This window comes from Macrotis lagotis, chromosome 1, assembly GCF_037893015.1.
Source record: "Macrotis lagotis isolate mMagLag1 chromosome 1, bilby.v1.9.chrom.fasta, whole genome shotgun sequence".
NCBI classification, from domain to species: domain Eukaryota; kingdom Metazoa; phylum Chordata; class Mammalia; order Peramelemorphia; family Peramelidae; genus Macrotis; species Macrotis lagotis.
Window position 1 is genome coordinate 325,151,201 of NC_133658.1, and position 18,401 is coordinate 325,169,601.

Sequence of the window (18,401 nt, forward strand, 5' to 3'; positions counted from 1 at the left end):
CAGACTGGCCAATATGACTAGAAGTCAATGATCATTATTGGAAGGGATGTGGGAAATCTGGAACACCAATACATTGTTGGTGGAGCTGTGAACTCATCCAACCTTTCTGGAGAGTAATTTGGAATTATGCCCAAAGGACAATAAAAATGTGCATATCCTTTGATCCAGCATTACTACTACTGGATCTATACCCTGAAGAGATCATGAAAAAGGGCAAAAACATCACTTGTACAAAAGTATTCATAGAAGCTCTGTTTGTGTTGGCAAAGAATTAGAAATTGAGTTGACTGTCCATCAATTGTGGAATGGCTGAAAAAATTGTGGTATATGTATGTGATAGAAAACTATTGTTCTATTAGAAATCAGGAGGGATGGGAATTCAGAGAAGCCTGGAAGGATTTTCATGAACTGATGCTGAGTGACATGAGCAGAAACAGAACATTTTATATCCTAACAGCAACATGGAGTTGCTGATCAGTCTTAATGGACTTGCTCAGTTCATCAGTGCCAACAATCAGGGATAATTTTAGGATATCTTCGATGGAGAATACCATCTATATCCAAAGAAAGAATTGTGGAGTTTAAACAAAGATACTTTAATTTTTAAAAAAGCTATCATTATGTTATTTTGCTCTCTCTTCCATTTTATTTTTTCCTTAAGGAAACACATTCAATTTTGATCAGTGTGTAGCATGGACACAATGTAAAGATTATCAGACTGCCTTCTGTGGGTGTGGAGGGAGGGAAGGAAGATGGGGGGGGGATTGTAAAATTCAAAAAACAATAAAAAAAAATAGAGCCCTCCAACAAGTTTCTCAGTCTTATAGCTAGCATTTCCCCAAAATTTGAGGAAAGCAGATTTCAAAAGGGTTCAATGGAAATAAAAGTAGCATCCCATGCTTTAGGAATAATATTAGAGATGTTTAAGAATGAAATTCTAAAAGCACAAAGGGAGAGGTCTTTAGGAAGGATTAGGAGAGGATACACATAGAGGAAATAGTCAAGCAGGTATGTCTAACCAGTGATCCATGGCCACATGAGACCCTCAAAGCCCATTAATGCAGCATTATTAAATTTTACTATTATACTCATGGATAATATTGGTTATATTGTAATCATAAATAAATATTGATTTCTATAGGTGGTCCTTGATAAGTATTTGTTGGATGATGTGACCCAGAAGAGCTAAAATGTTGGACACTCATAGATGGCATCAGGATGAATGGGAAAAGGGTATCAGTTTTAGCTATCCCATAGAAAGGTGATATTGTTCTTGAAAAAATTGACCTAGGTCCAAATTTCAGCTCCTTCACTTACTACATAATAGTAAAATAGAAATAATTATAGTAGGCAGGAAGAATAAGATTTGTTTGAAAAACTGATGTGACTGCACAGGGAGCTCAATAATGAACTAAAAGAGGAAATATCTAGAAGGTAGAGGTAAGGGCATATAATAGAGGATGAATATAAGAGCATATAGCACAGTCCTGTAAAAAGTACCTGAGGGGCTAAAGCCAAGAGTAAGCAGAGGTTGATGAGGGAAACTAAGGAAAAGAAAAAAAGGGTTGAAATAAGTTATATTGGGAGAAAAAATTATCAAAAGGGGATAGGCATTAGTTGCATATGGGCATATGGTAGACTATTTTTACATATGAGGAAATCAAGGTCCAGAGAAAGTTTAAATGACTTGTCAAAGTCATACATATATTAAATAAGGAGTTGAAGTTTGAACCTAGGTTTCTTCCTCAAAAGAAAATATCACATTTCTATGAGATTGTTAAAGCTAATGACCTCTTTTCAGCCATTTCTAACCTCCTGATATCATTGACCATCTCCCCCTTCTGTACACTCCCTCCTCCTTCTGAAGACACTTCCATCTTTCCCTGAGACACCTTCCTCAGCACACATACTGTCATCTTTCCATTGATCACTTTCCTATGTCTCACTTTCACCTTCTTCTGCAATAATTTCTTTTCATTTATGATTAGACACCTTCATCCCTGTAAACCCAAACAGCCTTATTCTGGGAGATCCTCCTAAATGACTTTCCCCTGGGGCAACTTATTGCCTTTGAATAACTTCTTCATAGACATCATCACCTTTCCTTCAGGGATTCCTCTTCTAAATAAAGACAGGGAAAAGATTACTAGCTATAGAGTCAGAATACCTAGAGTATGGAAAGTCCTTGAGTATTGATTTTTGACACTTATCAACTTATGATCAAAAACAAGGTCCTTTGTATTTCTGAACCTTAGTTTCTTCATCTATAAATGGGCACAATAATATAGGCAATACATACTTATATTTGAATAAAGTGTCCTTTAAACCTAAAACTGCTATAGAAATTTCAGTTAAATATGTTTCTATGATTAGATCCTATTTCATTCCCTCTAGGGGAATTGAGATTTTCTCATAAGTAGTATCACTTTTACCTTAGAGCACATTCTTCTTCCCTCCTTTCTCTCCCACCTATGCTCCCAAATGTTGAGTTTGTTTTAGGAACTGGACTGGATAAGAACTATGGGAACAACCTCTGATACAGTGGACCAATAGTCTTCAGGGAAAGGAGCAATATAATGTGACAGGACGCAATTGCTTAGAGGACCTGGGTTTCAATTCTGGTCCTGCCACTTACTATTTATCTGAATAGCCTAATGAAAACAACTTCCCCTCTATAGGCCTCAGTTTTCTGCTTTCCCAAGTGGAAGGGTGGGTTAGACTAGATCAGTGATATCAAATGTAGCCAGGAACATTCCCAAGTGTGGGAGGAACTATTTAACAAAATAACTGGAAACTATTAAACAAAATAAATAAAAATAAAATAGAACTCAGATAGTGTTAGTACTTGACTTTCTATATCAATATGCAGACCAAAGGTATCCTTATGTATAACACAGGAGTACACAGTTTCTATTTGAGTTTGATGCCACTGGAACAGATGGTTTGTAAGGTCCCTTCGACCTCAAAAGATTATAATTTTAAGCCAATAGGGTGTTTGTCCAGAAAAAAAAAAACTGGGGAGCCAAGCTAAGAAGAGAGGAGCTCATCCTGTCCTCTAGGTCCTTTATTCAAAGTCAGTAAGCTGGACAGGCCACCCCAGGGGACTAAAAGACAGGACACTCAATCCCTCAGCTTCACTTTGGGATTTGGCAGTGACTGTCCCCCAGTGGCAAAAGATAGATTTCCATTTCTCCTGTGTCAGCATTTTCAGACGGTCTCCCCTTCCCCTTCACTCCCCCCACTCCCAGCTCACTCCAGGCTTTCCCATCAGATAGAAGCTTACGAATCTAACAGCTTTGAGGTAACTCTAGAAGTGATACACAGCCAAGAGCCAGTTATAAACTTCTCGACCAAGTTCCCTGCAGACAGATACCCTTGAAAGTCACCTCCATCTCTCTTACAGGTCACGCTGAGATTTAGAGATAGGGAGCCGTAGTTAAAGTCCAGATCTGCTATCTGCACTTGAGTGATGGGGGACACATTCCCAGGACATGTTTATTGTCACCCGGCGGCCCCTGGCCCAGCTCTCCCCGAGTCGCTCGGCTCCCGAGATAATTCACGGCCTGACTCCCGTTGGCGAATGACTGATAAGGCCTTCACTTGGGACCCTGCTGGTCACTCGTCTCAAGGAGACTCCAAAGGAAATTCCAACACAATGTAAATGGAGCCCCATGTCAGCCTCAAACACCTTGGAAAATTCCTTAGCTTGAGAGCTCTGCGGTTTTTAAGTAATAAAACCAGAGAGAGATTACAACACAGTGTGACAGGAACGGATGGATGGCCGCCCGCGTGAACTTTTTACCTTCCAGATGGGAACCAAATTGTGGAAAAGGAAAGAGAAAGCAATCTCCTTCTGAACCAGGCATTCTCAGACCCTTTCAGACAGAGGCAGCCACTAGGGTAAGACTAGAAGGAAGGATCAAGTGCCCTAGCTTGATGTGTGATTTAGGGCACATGACTTCTCTTGTTTTTGCCTCAGTCTACTAAGGAATAGAATGGAAAAAATCAGTCTAGGTAGTCTTTAAGGTACCTTCCAAACCCATAAATATATATTCTAAGCTCTCTTTCAGATTTAACACTGCATTTTTTAATATTCTACATTCTAAGGTTGCTTCCAGCTCCAACATGCTATGCTTTAATCTCTTTCCAGCTCTAACATTCTGTTTTGTGTTCTAACATTCCACACTCTCAAGTTCTTCTAGCTGATATATCATAAAGGAGTTGTTTATACCAAACTGGGAGTTGGCTTGGATATTTCTCAGTCTCTTTCAACAATGAGAATTTTGAATTCTAAAAATCCAGTCCTCAACACACACTCAACCCTCAGGGCAGAGTACAACAATGTCCTGAGTTATGAAGTTTCTTCCATCTATTTCCCTAAAGACTGGATTCAATATGGGTGGAGACACTTGGATCAATAGCTCCCCATTCCTGAGCACATGTGTTTTCCCAGTATACTTTATTTGACTGAGACAAGGATCATTTTTGGTGAATTTCATGGCTGTGTGTGTGAATAGAGAAGGCCTCAGATCAGACCATTACACTATTGTTACCATGGAGAGCTCTGGATGAAGAGCATGTGGGATAAAAATCCACATCAGTGCATTTGGAAAAAATACAAAAGGAGGACCAGGGAGAGGTTGCTGCAGCATAAGAAGAGTGAATTTGTCTAAGCATAAAATGACGAGAACAGGACTAAAAAGTTTCTATAACTTACCCATATTGATCTGTTAGTTCAAGGAATCACAGAGGTGCTAAGTATAGAGGCCTGTGGATGAAGCTACCAGGAAATTGCAGGGAAAAAAAATTGCAAAATGAATTTAAGAATTATGCATGATAACCTTCCATTAAATGACCGTAGTTTACTGTGCCTTGAGATAAATGGTTTTAAAAGAATAGAACTAAAAAGCAAGCTTGTGTGTTAATAAAAAAAATAGCTAGGGGCGGCTAGGTGGCGTAGTGGATAAAGCACTGGCCTTGGAGTCAGGAGTACCTGGGTTCAAATCCAGTCTCAGACACTTAATAATTACCTAGCTGTGTGGCCTTGGGCAAGCCACTTAACCCCATTTGCCTTGCAAAAAAAAAAAAACCTAAAAAAAAATAGCTAGTGTTTGTATAGTGCCTTAAGATTCGCAAAATATTGTTCCTATTACCTCATCTGGGTCTTGCAAAAACCCTGTGAGGTTGGTGCTTTTATTATTCCCATTTTACAACTGTGGAAACTGAAGTATGTTAAGTCAGGCAGCCAGTAAAGTCCAAGGCAGGATTGGAACTCAGGTTTTCCTGACTCCATCAGGTGTATCCAACCTGTGGACTTCAAAGCTCATTCATGTAACATTATTACTTTTTCTTATTATACTCATTGGTAATGTGGATTACATTGTAGTCATAATCAAGATTAAGTTCTATATGTAGCCCTTGACAGGTTTTTGTTGAGCTATGTGGCCCAGAAGAGCTTAAAAGTTTGGACACTAATGACATGGGTTCAGCACACTATCCATCCTTCCACCTCACTGCCTTAGAACCATGCCTAGCTGCATCCTTGAAACTAAGTTGAGCTTACCTATCACTATTTGGCTTATACCAAAAATGGAGATGGACTCACATTGAAACTCCTGAACCCTACATGCTGGGCTAGCAGTATGATGTTTGGGGTGACTTGAAGGGAACCATATTAAAGAAGTAGGTAGTCAGGCTACAGTTCTAAAAATCTCAGTCCAAAAAGAAGTTTCCCATTTAATTCTGGGGAAGAGGGTACAAGAGGTACAAAGAGACTAACAACAAATATAGGAAGTCTTCTGCCCCAGGAAACTGGCTGGTTTCATTGCTAGCTTTTTCCAAGGGCTCATATCAATAAGTAGATAGCTTAGGGACAGGTCAGCCCTACTTCCAAAGAACGACTTCTCACAGAGCGCCCTGCACCTGCCCTTGCTACTAGACAGCTGTTCAACATTATCATCCCCTACAGTCCACTTTGCCAGGCTCACTGGAGACTGGCTATCTCAGGGGTGAAGGGAGCATAAAGACAGGTGCAGCCCATATCGGAAAGTGCACTGAAGTGGGGAGGGACAGATCACCAACAATTCAGTGCCTGTAAGTCTTCTGGAAAAAAGGTCCACAGCCTCTGACTTTCAGGGTACTTTGACCTCTGACACTGACACACTCCAATGGAGGAGGGAATGACTCAGAAGTTATTGTCAAGGATACAAATTTGACAGCGCTCCTGACATTAACCTGGCATGGACCAAGACCAGGACCAAGATGACCATGACCAGGATGGTGAAAGAAATAAAAACCAGGGCCTATGATGATTGCATTAAGAAGCTAAGAGTGGTAAGATTGGACTAGACAAAATTCATAACCAAACTAGATCTGTGTCACACATACATGCATGTCATATATCTGTATATTGTGTCCTTGTTTCATGTTGTTTTATTTTTTCAGTTATGTCTGCCTCTTCTTGACTTCATGTGGGGTTTTCTTGGCAAAGATATTTGAGTGATTTGTCATATCCTTCTCTAGCTCATTTTATTGATATGCAAACTGAGGCCAAACAGAGTTAAGTGAGTTGACCAGAGTCACAAAGTTAGTAAGTCTGAGGTCAGATTTGAATTCAGGAAGATGGATCTTCCTGACTCCAGGTTCAGGGCTCTATTCACTATGGTACTACCTAACTGCCTATATCTCATCAAATAGAAATATTTAAAGGGTTGTCATATAAAAGGGAATTTAATTTTGGGGATCATAAGAATTAGAGCATCTAACCCACTATTGTGCAAATGAAGAAACTAGGCTACAGAGGTTTAATCAGTGGTGTGTTGATAAATGTTTAACAACAACCACCTCTCCAGGGGGAAAAAGTGTACCTGATACATATTTTAAAAATATATTTTTTCAATTACCTATAAAGTTAGTTTTCAATATTTATTCTTTTGTCAGATTTTGAGTTCTACATTTTTCTACCTTCTTCACTTGCCTCCCTCTCCCCAGGGCAGTGAGCAGGGAGTAATCAAATAGAGGTTATACATCTACAATTATGTTTAAAATATTTCCATATTATTCATGTTGTGAAAGTAGAATCAGAAAAAAAGGGAAAAAACTATGAGGAAGAAAACAATCACAAAATAAATTTTTTTAAAAGTTAAAATAGTATTGTTTGGTTTGCATTTAAGCTTCATAGTTTTTCCTCTGGAGGTGGATGGCATTTTCCATCAAAAGTCTTTTAGAATTGTCATTGATCATTGTCCAATTGAGAAGAGCTGTCTATTATACTTGGTCATCACACTATGTTGCTATTAATGAGTACAATTTTCTCCTGGTTCTGTTTTCTTCACTTGGCATAAATTCATGTAAGACTTTCCAGGTTTTTATGAAATCCACAACTCATTATTTCTTACAGAACAACAGTATTCCATCACATTCATATACCATAATTTGTTCAGCCATTCTCCAATTGATAGGCATCCCCTCCATTTCAAATTCTTTGCCACCACAAAAAAATTGCTATAAGTATTTTTTACATGTAAATCTTTTCCCCTTTTTTATGAACTCTTTGGGATACAGACCTAGAAGTGGTATTTCTGGATCAATGAATTTGCAGAGTTTTATAGCCCTTCCGGCATAGTTCCAAATTGCTCCAGAATCGGTGGATCAATTCATAATTCCACCAACAATGCATAAGTATCCCAATTTTCCCACATCCCCTCCAAGATGCCTTTTTCAAAAGTAAATTAAAGAAAAAGCTTGGTGTACCCTCACTGTCTCCCCTGAGTCTGACATCCATACCATACTCCAGTTTTATGATCTTGTAGAAATGGCATTAGATTTGTAGTCAAACTACCTATTTTCAAATCCTGGTTCTTGGTACCTTGGGTAAGTCACTTATCCTTTCTGGACCTCAGTTTCCTATCCTAAGAAATGAGAAGATTTGGACTAAATGATCTCTAATGTCCCTTCCAACTGGACTGCATTATAGGCTAGCCTGGATTAGACTGGACTGAATTGGAGCAAATTGGACTGCATTCACCTTGATTGAATATAAATGGACTGAATTGGACTAGCTTGGAATAAATAGACTGGACCAGATTGGACTGGATTGGACTGGACTAGGCTGAATTCGACCAGATACGACTGAACTGGTGTGGACTGGACCAGATTGGATTGAACTGGACTGCACTGGATGATATCTGGACAAGTTCTGACAGAATTAAAGAGGATTGACTTGGATTGGATTGGGCTGGAACACATTGAACCAGACCAGATTGTTCGGGATTTTAGCATGTCTTAGATCAGATTGGTTCAATTAGATAGGAATGGACTGAAACAGACTGGATTAGGCTGAATCTAGAATGATCATTCTCATACCACATCCCAGACTCCATGACCCCATCATATTGCTCTCCTCCTTTCTCATTTCAGTCTTGTATCCTATGTTTCATGCCCAACCATATTTTCAGCCACACAATCCATAATGAATCTCATTCTTCTGTCCTTCACTCCCATGTCATTTTCCAATATTTGTTCCCAAATCATGTTCCATGTGTTTCCAATCTTTTCACCCACAGTGTCTTCAACCCTCCTGCTCACACTATGTCCTTGGTCCCCTGTCTACACCATGTCTCTGGGTATCATGCACAAACTGTGTCTTTTGCCCTCCATCCACATAATGTCCCTTAGACTGGCACCTGCAAACCTCCCCCTTCATGGCAAGAGCAAAGCAGAGACAATTTAGAAACTGAACACTTCTAAATGTTCAGATTTATAAAGCTCCGAGCTACAAATTCCCATTTTGAGGTAGTTTCTTTTATTGCTGTTTTGGAAATCCATTCCAATCAGAGAACAATATTACAATGCCCGACATCAATAGAAAGGTTCTGTGCGGCACTGGGCCCCTCTCCCCCCCAGCCCCCACCAAGGTGGAAGCTTATGAGCACAGCTCACCTCCTAAAGCATTTTATAATAATCATATTTCTTATGAAGCTTTAGTTTAGCTTCCTTCAAATTAAGTCTCCACAATAAAAAAACAATCGATTCAATCTCACAGAAAAAAACCCTCTTTCATTCCATCTGGCACCTCATTGAGTTTCCTGGGCCTTTCTCTCCTCTTCCTTCAGGACACCAATACCCTTTTCAAACCCTGGCTGCTCTATTAGAGATGAAAACACAAGCCACCTGTGACAGGGAAGGGCCCAAGGGGTAATCTCAGCCATCACCCTGTCTCCAAATAGGACACACCTAAGTCTTTCTTCAATCACCATAGTAAACTATAAGATTTTAAAATTGAGTGGGAATCATTAGGATCCTCTTAAAAACTAAGACAGCATAGCCTGGTAGAAGCAATGCTAGACTGGGAACCAGAGAGATGTGAGTTCAAATGCACTTTCCATGCATACTGACTGTGTGACTATGGGCAAGTCATTCAATCTCTGTGCTGCAGTTTCCTCATATGTAAAATGAATTTAAATGCTAGGCAAACTTAAGGCATTATAGAACTGCCAGTTTTATATTATAAATGAATCTAACCAATATTTTTATCCCCATAAACCCTATTTTTCAACCTATATTGATAGATGCTGAAATTCCCCACATAAGTGAAGGTACAGAACCTTAGGGAGAGAGAGGGACTGAAGAAAAGGATATGGAGTTTGATTTTGGTGGAGTTTTATTTGTTCAAGGTCTCAATATAGAAAGTCACAAAAAAAAAACCAGAGGGAAACTTTTCAAATCATGGTCTTGAAATGCCAGAGCTAGAAGGGTCTTTAGAACATGGAACAAATACTTTAGAGCTAGAAGGGAACTTAGACTATTGGAAGCTGAAGGTCAAAACTTGAAGGAACATTAGGCATTTTCCTATGTGATATCCTCAGGATACTGAGTTTCAGAGAGAAGAGACTTAGCCAAGGTCACACAATTATTTAGTGACAGATCAGGAACTCTCCCTTGTAATGGATGACTTGCTAAAATTCATCTGCTTTAATAGAAGAGCTATGGCCCTCAGACCTTTCACTCCTGGACCCCCCCCCCTTTTCCTTTCCATCATACTGTCCATTAAATGACTTTATACTCTTGCAGGATAGAGGGTCTGAACAATAATCTTCCATTAAAGACAGAAGTATAAGGACAAGACAATGTGGTGAGAAGGGAATCAATGGCAACTGCAAAGAAAGAACCTTTGGGCTCTCAGACCTAATGGAAGTTCAGTATTTACTGCATGGTCTGATACTGCATTGTGAACACTGACAAATAGCAGAAGGCTACCCTGATATACTCAACAACTAAAGCAGACACACACACACACACACACACACACACACACACACACACACACACACACACATACACACAGAGTCAGTGGTATTTAAAAATTAAAATCTGTCCCAGACAATTGGAGCTTCAGCCACTGTGGCCTTGAGAGCAGGGGTTTTGTTGTATCTAGGATAGACTATTAAACAAAGCAAGGCAGTGCTTGAAGCAATGTAATAAAAACAAACAAATACATAAATAAAAAAATAATTTTTTTTAAAATTTCCTGCATATACACACTACCTCTACAGTATTGATTCTGGAGTTGATCTATTCCTGGAGGGGAAACTAAAGGCATCACTTTTTCATTTAGGGTCCCTTAATCATTTCTTTGATGGTTTTATCAAGGATTCCTACAGGAAAACACCTCCCAAAGAACAGATTTCCCCACACAAACACCTTCCCCACCCCCACCTCTGCCCTCTTTGGATGAAATCCTTAGACCTCCTTTCCATCTTTCCCAGGAATTTTTTTTAATTCCACCAGGCTTCCTTGGGGACCCTAAGAGCCACTGAAGAGGTTATTATAGCACATCCTTGGGGGATGGTTAATACACCAGCCCTGTTCAGACATGCAAATAATCTAATTCAAAGGCTTCCTAATTAGCCCGGCAGTTCCAGCCGGGATAAAGGGAGAGGGAGATGGGGAGGGTCGCCTTGGCACCAGCCACAGCCTGGGGGTTGGGGGGGGGGTGGGGAGTCTAAGGGGCAGACATTGGGCGGTTTTTAATTGCAATCTGCTGTTCATGGCCTTGTCCTCCCTCCTTGGCATAATGAGCAGAGGCCGCCATGCCTCCTCCAAGGCCCCAAACAGTCGCCAGGACTTATTTGGCCAACACTCCCCTACTGTTATTTCCAGGAATTGTGGAGGGGGGGAGTTCCAGAGCAGAGACCTTCCAAGGAAAAGATTGGAACCACGTTAATTAATGAATTAGCCATTTAATTAACATAATTAGGCCTCATTATTTTCCTTGAGTCTATCGTCAATTTGATGACAATTAAACTGAACACTGGCAGAGGACCCAGGGGTCCCCGGAAGGGTGGGGGGGGGATGGGGAGGTAGAAGCAGCCAGACATGCACTAGGGCACTTTATCCAGAAAGAAGAGTATGAGGACCAGGTCTTGTGTGGCAAATGGGAAGAATGGGGATTGAGGGGAATTATTAAGAGACAGTCTGGTATAATGATTAGAGGACTGAGCTAGGAGTCAAGAAGACCTAGATTTGAATCCTATCTCTTATATGTATTAGCTATGTGACCCTAGGTAAGTCACTTCACCTCAGTTTCCTCATTTGTAAAATGAGGGAGTGAAGCTAGATAACATTTGAGCTCTCTTACAGCTCAAAAAATAAATAAGTCTATGACCAAGGACTATATTGACTTACAAGGGGCTGTGTAACATTCCCCTTCTAATCCTTTCACCTCTCACCTTCTCATGCCTTCACCTGTCAAAACTACAAACACATATAAAGGTTATATTTTGGAGGGACTAGAGTAGAGTCATAAGCCATCCCCAAGGGTTTCTAAGGCTGAAATTTAGCAGTGGACAGTAGAATCCAAAATTGGAGAATGTTTGGGTTGCAAGGTTATTTAGAGATTAAATCCAATATCACCGTTTTGTAGTGGAGCAGCATACTGAAGACCAGAGATGGAAAGTTTGTGCCCAAGGTCACACAGTGATACACAGTGAGTGACAATCATGGCACAAACCCAGAATTTCCAATTTCAAGTTCAATCATATCAGTTGTAGCCCCAAGGTAGATAACTCATTGAATTGTTTTATAACTTGACCTCTGACTTTATTGCCATTCTTGTAAGGAAGCTCCCTCCACCAATAAATATCAACAATTATTCTACAATTTATGGTTTTTGAGAGTTACCTGGTCATATGTGGTAGAGGAAAGATGCCTCACTCCAAGGTCAGTTCTCTACTAACTCTGCCACTCTATCTCTGATTCAGAGTCTAGTACAGAGAACACTGGACCTGGAGTATAATGACCTTTCAAGTCTCAGTTTGATCACTGTGTGACCTTGGGCAAATCTGTGCCTCAGTTTTCTCATTTCAAAAATGAGGGATTCAAACTAAATGTCCTTTAGAGTCCTTTTCAGTTCTGCCCATCTCTCAGCTGAACCTCAGAGATGGCTCCCCAGGTTTACCCAAGGAACCTATACAAATTCCAAGGGAGATGAACTCCAGCACCAGTCACACCACTGAAGCCCAGAAAGAAATAGCTCAAGCCCAATCTCATGTAGCAAATCCCCACTGAATGACTATCCCTGAATTAGGCATTGCTCAGGAGACAGGAGTAGGGAAATTACAAAATCATAATGAAAAGGCACCATAGAGGTGGAGGTCTATGGATATGGAGAAAAGCGAATTCTATCTTCTATTTATTTGGGGTGGGGCAGGGGAGAGTTGCAAGACAGGGTTAAGTGACTTGCCCAAGGTCATACAGCTAAGTAATTATTAAGTCTGGGGCTGGATTTGAACTCAGGTCCTCCTGACTCCAGGACTGATGCTCTATCCATTACACCAGCTAACTGCCCCTGCAAATTCTATTTTAATAAGTTGATATGTTTCTTTATTTTGTAAAGAAAAAATGACTTTTTTCCATTTTTATTCTTTGTTATAGAAATGGCTCAATGGCAGAGGAGGAGAGATATACAGTACTGAAAAATCAAAAAGTAAATAAAAAATACTTTAAGAACAAAAAAATAATTTTTTAAAAAATCAGGAGATACATCTAGTGCAACTTCATGCCCAAAGCAGTTCTTTATTCTGTTATGGGTTATCATTCATTTTCTCATTTTTTGTTGTTATTGAGTCATTTCAGTCATGTCCAACTCTTCATGATCCCATTTGGGGTTTTCTGGGCAGAGATACTGTAATGGTTTACCATTTCTTTTTCTACCTCCTTTTTACAAGTGAGGAAACTGAGGCAAATAGATTGAGTGATGTACCCAAGCCATACAGCTAGTAAGTGTCCAAGGCCAGATTTGAACTCAGGAAGATGAGTCTTCATGATTGCAAGCCCATTACTCTATCCACTGTGCCATTTAATCACACTGCATCCATTACTCTCATTTAGGACTACTACTAACTGGAGAGTTTTTTATTAGCCTCAAAAGGCAACAAATTCTATTTTCAGATAATTCTAGAGTTCTCAAATTTTTCCTTATGATGTTCTGAAATCTTCATCCCTATAACATCAAACCTAGTTTTACTCTCTGGGGCCTGCAAGTGCATCTTTTGCATGATAGTCTATCAGACAATTGACTATGCTATTCAGATTTTATCCCCCTATAAGTTATCTCTTATTCAAGCTGAATACCTTTTGTATGGTATGCTCTCTAGTCCCCAAATGCCAATGTTCTTCCTTCAACATGGTGCCCAGAACTGAACTTCAAGACTTGAAATGTAGCCTCACCAAGACAGATGAGTAGAACTTTGATCCCCCTTTTTCTGACCTTTATACTTTTTTCTTTAAGGTAGGATCATAGTAGCTTTGGAGGAGGTCATGTTATACTGTTCATTCATACAGAGCTTGCAGATATTTTTCATAATTGTTCACAAGTCTTGTCTTCCCCACCTTGTATTTTTTTTAAACCAAACTACAGGACTTTAGATTTATTACTATTAATTTTTATCTTGCCACATTCAGCCTACAGATTCAGTTCAGCAAGATCCTTTTGGATCCCATCTGTCATGTAGTACATAAGCTATCCCTCCCAGCTTAGTGTCATCTGCATATTTGATAAGTATGCCTTCTACGTCTTCATCCAAGATGTTGATAAAAATGTTGAACATGGAGCTATTAGAGACGTACCTCCAATTTGACATAAATCCATTAATCAATGTTCTTTGGATATGGCTGTTCACCTAACAGTACTATCATTCAACCTGCATTTCTCCACCTTCTCCACAAGGACACTGCAAGAATTTATTTATCAAATTCCCTAATGAAATCAAGTCATACCCTGTGTACCACACTTCTTTGTTATACCAATTCAGCAGAAATGACTAAAAGGAAATCAACTGAGTCTAGTATCCTTGTTCTTGGTAAACCCATGCTGGTTCCTAGCGATTACTCCTTTTTTCTCCATGAATGCCCACAAATAATCTTCTTTCATTATCATTTTCTAAATTCTTTCAGGAAGTAATATTCACCTTCCTATTTCATTGTCTCCAGATTTCTTCTGGATTTTTAAAAACTAGGACCTTCATCTATCTGTTCCAGGCAGACTGGTCATTTTGATAGTCCAAAGGTCCTGGAACAGAGATGATCAGACAATTTGTGAGAGTTGAAGAGATAATGAACTTAAGAGATAGTGAACCAGACTCCAGACATTATGTTGGTAGAGACTGAAACCTTGAGTCCAAGCTTGCCACGAAGATTGAGGCAGAAGGAGAGACAAGTCAGAGTCTGGGAAGGGGTGAGGCCTAACTGAGCTCTTCACTAAAGAAGATTCGTCAAGTGATTGACTTTATGTGAGAGGGAACAGATGGTGGCATAGACAGCAAGCTAGTTTAGGATCAAAGAAGTCAAAGGGGGTGGGAGGCCCAGTCCGAAAAAGGTTAGGTGCACCAGCTGGGAGCTTTCTGACCCTGGTGAATTATGCTGACAGTCTCCTTGTGAAATGCCACCTCTTGACAGTCATCTTAAAATCTTCTGGGCAGCCTCACCCCTAGAAGGGAGGCCTGCCCTAAGTTGGGGGTTTTTTAATCCTTATGAAACAAATTATACTATTTGACAATCTCCCTGTAGCAGCTGTTCACTTTCTCTTCCAAAGCATTATCTATTGGGAGATGAATATACTACCCCAAGTGGAACATCCAGATTTAAGCCCTCTTTCAGACACATTATCTATATGACCTAAGATAAGTAAATCACTTCTCAGATCTGAGTCTCAGTTTTCCCTATCTGCAGAGTGTGTACAATAGAATGAGTTCAGGGATTTGTCAGAATTAAATGGAAATAATGACTTTGGTTGTCTCATCTTAAAAAAAAAGGAAGTTACAATGGTTGATTTCTAAGAGCCCTTTTATCTCTAAATTCTGTTATGTAAAGTACTTGTAAACCATAGGTGCTTCAAGTTTACAATGGACCAAGATGGTCAATCAATAAAAATTTTTAAGTACCTAAGTGCTTAGGATGCAAAGAAAGACAAGAGGCATCCCCTGCCCTCAAGAAACTCAGAGTCTGATGGGGACAACATGCAAACAACTAAGTACAAACAAGATAGAAGTAAAATAAATTGGAGATAAGCAACAGAAGGAAGCACCAGTATGAGCTGCCATATTTGAAACTTAACTTTACTAAGCCCCATCTATAAGATAGGAAGAATAATACTTACATTAACCATTTTACAGAATTGCTGGGAGGAAAATGTTTAAATTTTAAAGTGTCATAGATCTGGGAATTATTCTTCTAGGTGTTTGTTGTTGTGATTTATTTTTTTATCAGGACCTTCCCTCCAGTGCCCAGAGCATCACCTAGAGTCACTGAGGAGGTAAGTAAATTGACCAAGATCACACAGTCAATTTGGGATCAGAAACAAGACTTTAAACCCTGGTCATCCTGACATCTAGTCAATTCTCTGTCCACTGTGTAGGATGGATATGATTATAATAACAATAGTGAATTGTATGGCAAACAAAACCAAGCAAAAAACATTGCTTTGGAAAGCTAACTTTCTCATGATGAATTTCTCATACTGAGTTAGCCTGATCAATGGAAGATAGATGCACAATTCGGGATCTCCTTGTACTTGGATATTTTCCTATTTGATACTGTAGGACCTGCCCTCTCTTAATATAGCCTTCAAGAATATGGGAGTCACAGATAAAGAAATCAAAGCTATTTCTAGTTATATGAAAAATTGCCCTGGATCATTATTGATTGGAGAAATGAAAATTAGAGCATCTCTGAGATACCATTTCACACATCTCAGATCGGCCAATATGTCTAGAAAGGATAATAATCAATGTTAGAGGGGATGTGGGAAGACAGGACACTAGTGCATTGTTGGTGGAGCTGGGAACTGATCCAGCTTTTTTGGATAAAGATGTGTATACCCTTTGATCTAGCAATGCCACTGCTGGGTCTAGATCCTGAAGAGAGATCATATAAAGGGGTAAAAATCCCACATGTACAAAAATATTCATAACAGCTCTTTTCACAGTGACAAGGAATTGGAGATTGGGGGATACTCATCAGTTGGGGGAATGAATAGATGTGATGGAACACTGCTCTATAAGAAATCATGAGGGACAGAATTTCAGAAAATCCTGGAAATCCTAAATGAATGAGATGACTGAACCAGAAGAACATTTTACACACTAACAACAACATGGTATGATGATCAATATAATGGACTTGTTCATTCAGTAGTACAATAATCAAAGACAATTTTAAGGGACTTGTGATGGAAAATGCCATCCATATCCAGAGAAGGAACTGTGGTGTTGAAATGAAGAATAAAATTTATTATCTTCAATTTATAAAAGCCATCTTATGTATTATGTATTATGTAATTTTGTATTCTCTAATGTTTTCTTTCTTCCATTTGGATCTGATTCTTCTCTCACACTACATTCAATTTCTATCTATGTTTAGCATGGTTACAAATATAGAGCCTATATCAGATTTCTTTCTGTCAGGGGCAGGGGGGGAGGAAGGGAGAGGGGAAGAAAATTATAAAACTCAAAACCTTGTGAAAATGATTGGTAAAAACTATCATTGTATGTAGTTGGAAAAATGAATAAAATATTTATTAAAAGAAAAAAAGAATATGGGAGTCACTTTCATATCACAAGGGTAGCTAGGAGCTGCAGTGGATAGAGTGGAGTCAGAGACTGAACTTCCTGTGTTCCATACTGGCCTCAAACCCTTACTAGCTGTGTGATCTTGGGTAATTCATTTAACCCTGTTTGTCTTTTGTTTCCTCAATGGTAAAATGAGTTGGAAAAGGAAATGGAAAAATCACTCCAGTATCTCTGATAAGAAAACCCTAAATGGGGTCATGAAGAGTCATACATGCCTAAAAATGATTGAATAATAAACACACCACAAGGAGTCATGGGAGATCCCAAATGACAATGGAAAACTGTAACCAAAATGTCAATGAAAGTAGTATAATAGGATTTGGAACTGGGAGACATCTAGTTCAATTCCTCCTCTATCCCTTCAAATTACATTTGAGAATCATGTGGTCAAGGAAGGTAAAAGCCCATAGCTGCACAGCTAGTGAATAGTAAGTTAGCTCCTCAGACTGCTCTTTTCCTTCCACACCACACTATCTTTCAAGAAATGTGAGCTATTCTTCATTTTATATAGTTTTCTATTACAAACTTGAGAATTCCTAAAGATCATTAGGAATTTTTTCTAGATTCAAAGAGGTGTGAAATATTAACATGTAAAAAGGAAATGTTTAATAAAATAAACAAAAATATAATACAACATAGATAATGCTGACTTATGGTTTTCTAAGTCAATATACAACCAGCAGGGATCCTTTTTCTATTTGACTTTGGCATTGCTGTATAATTGAGAGAATTTTTAGTGAAACAGCAATAGATATTACTAGGTTAGTTTGTAGGGCATCTCTCATATCAGATACATATCTGGCTACCTATATTCAAAGCCTTCTAAAAATTGATCGGAAAAAGTTCATGAAAATGAGGTAAATGTTCTTACCTTACATCATATTTTTTTCAGTTTCTTTCTTTGGTCCTTTATATCCGAGTATGATCTTGTGGCTGTCTCAGACCTTTGGAAGGCAAGAATTTGTGGCACTCATTCCATAAAAAGCTTATGACAAAGTGAGGGCAAAGAGAAGAGGCAAGCATAAGGAGGAAATGGAAAAGGGTAAAAGGATCAAGAGAGAAATAGCAAGCAAGATTGGGAGAATGATGGAATTGGAGTTGTATGGAGATAGCAGTAGAAACTGAATGGAATAAAGGATTGAATGAGGATGGGATTAGGGGTTAGCTCTTGGAAGGGATTTAAATGGGGCTGGACATAGAGATGTTTCTGGATGTTCATGGCAATTGTGAGAAGATGAAATAGATATGGGGATTTGGGATAAGGATGGGGGTTAA

The 18,401-nt window shown here is 39.2% G+C and overlaps 1 long non-coding RNA gene across 6 annotated transcripts in view; it reads left to right on the plus strand.

Moving 5' to 3' along the window:
* LOC141505604 (uncharacterized) overlaps positions 1-18,401 on the plus strand; it is a 419,909-nt gene that overhangs the window by 363,308 nt on the left and 38,200 nt on the right. For 2 of the 6 annotated variants that reach the window (XR_012473640.1, XR_012473641.1), the window contains exons 9-10: positions 15,766-15,811; positions 16,484-16,979. The exons of 1 other annotated variant lie outside the window; for it this stretch is intronic. This is a non-coding gene — a long non-coding RNA (uncharacterized LOC141505604). Of the gene's footprint in view, positions 1-15,765; positions 15,812-16,483; positions 16,982-18,401 lie in introns of those variants that run through there. 3 more of the 6 variants (XR_012473639.1, XR_012473643.1, XR_012473642.1) reach the window with 3 other exon arrangements.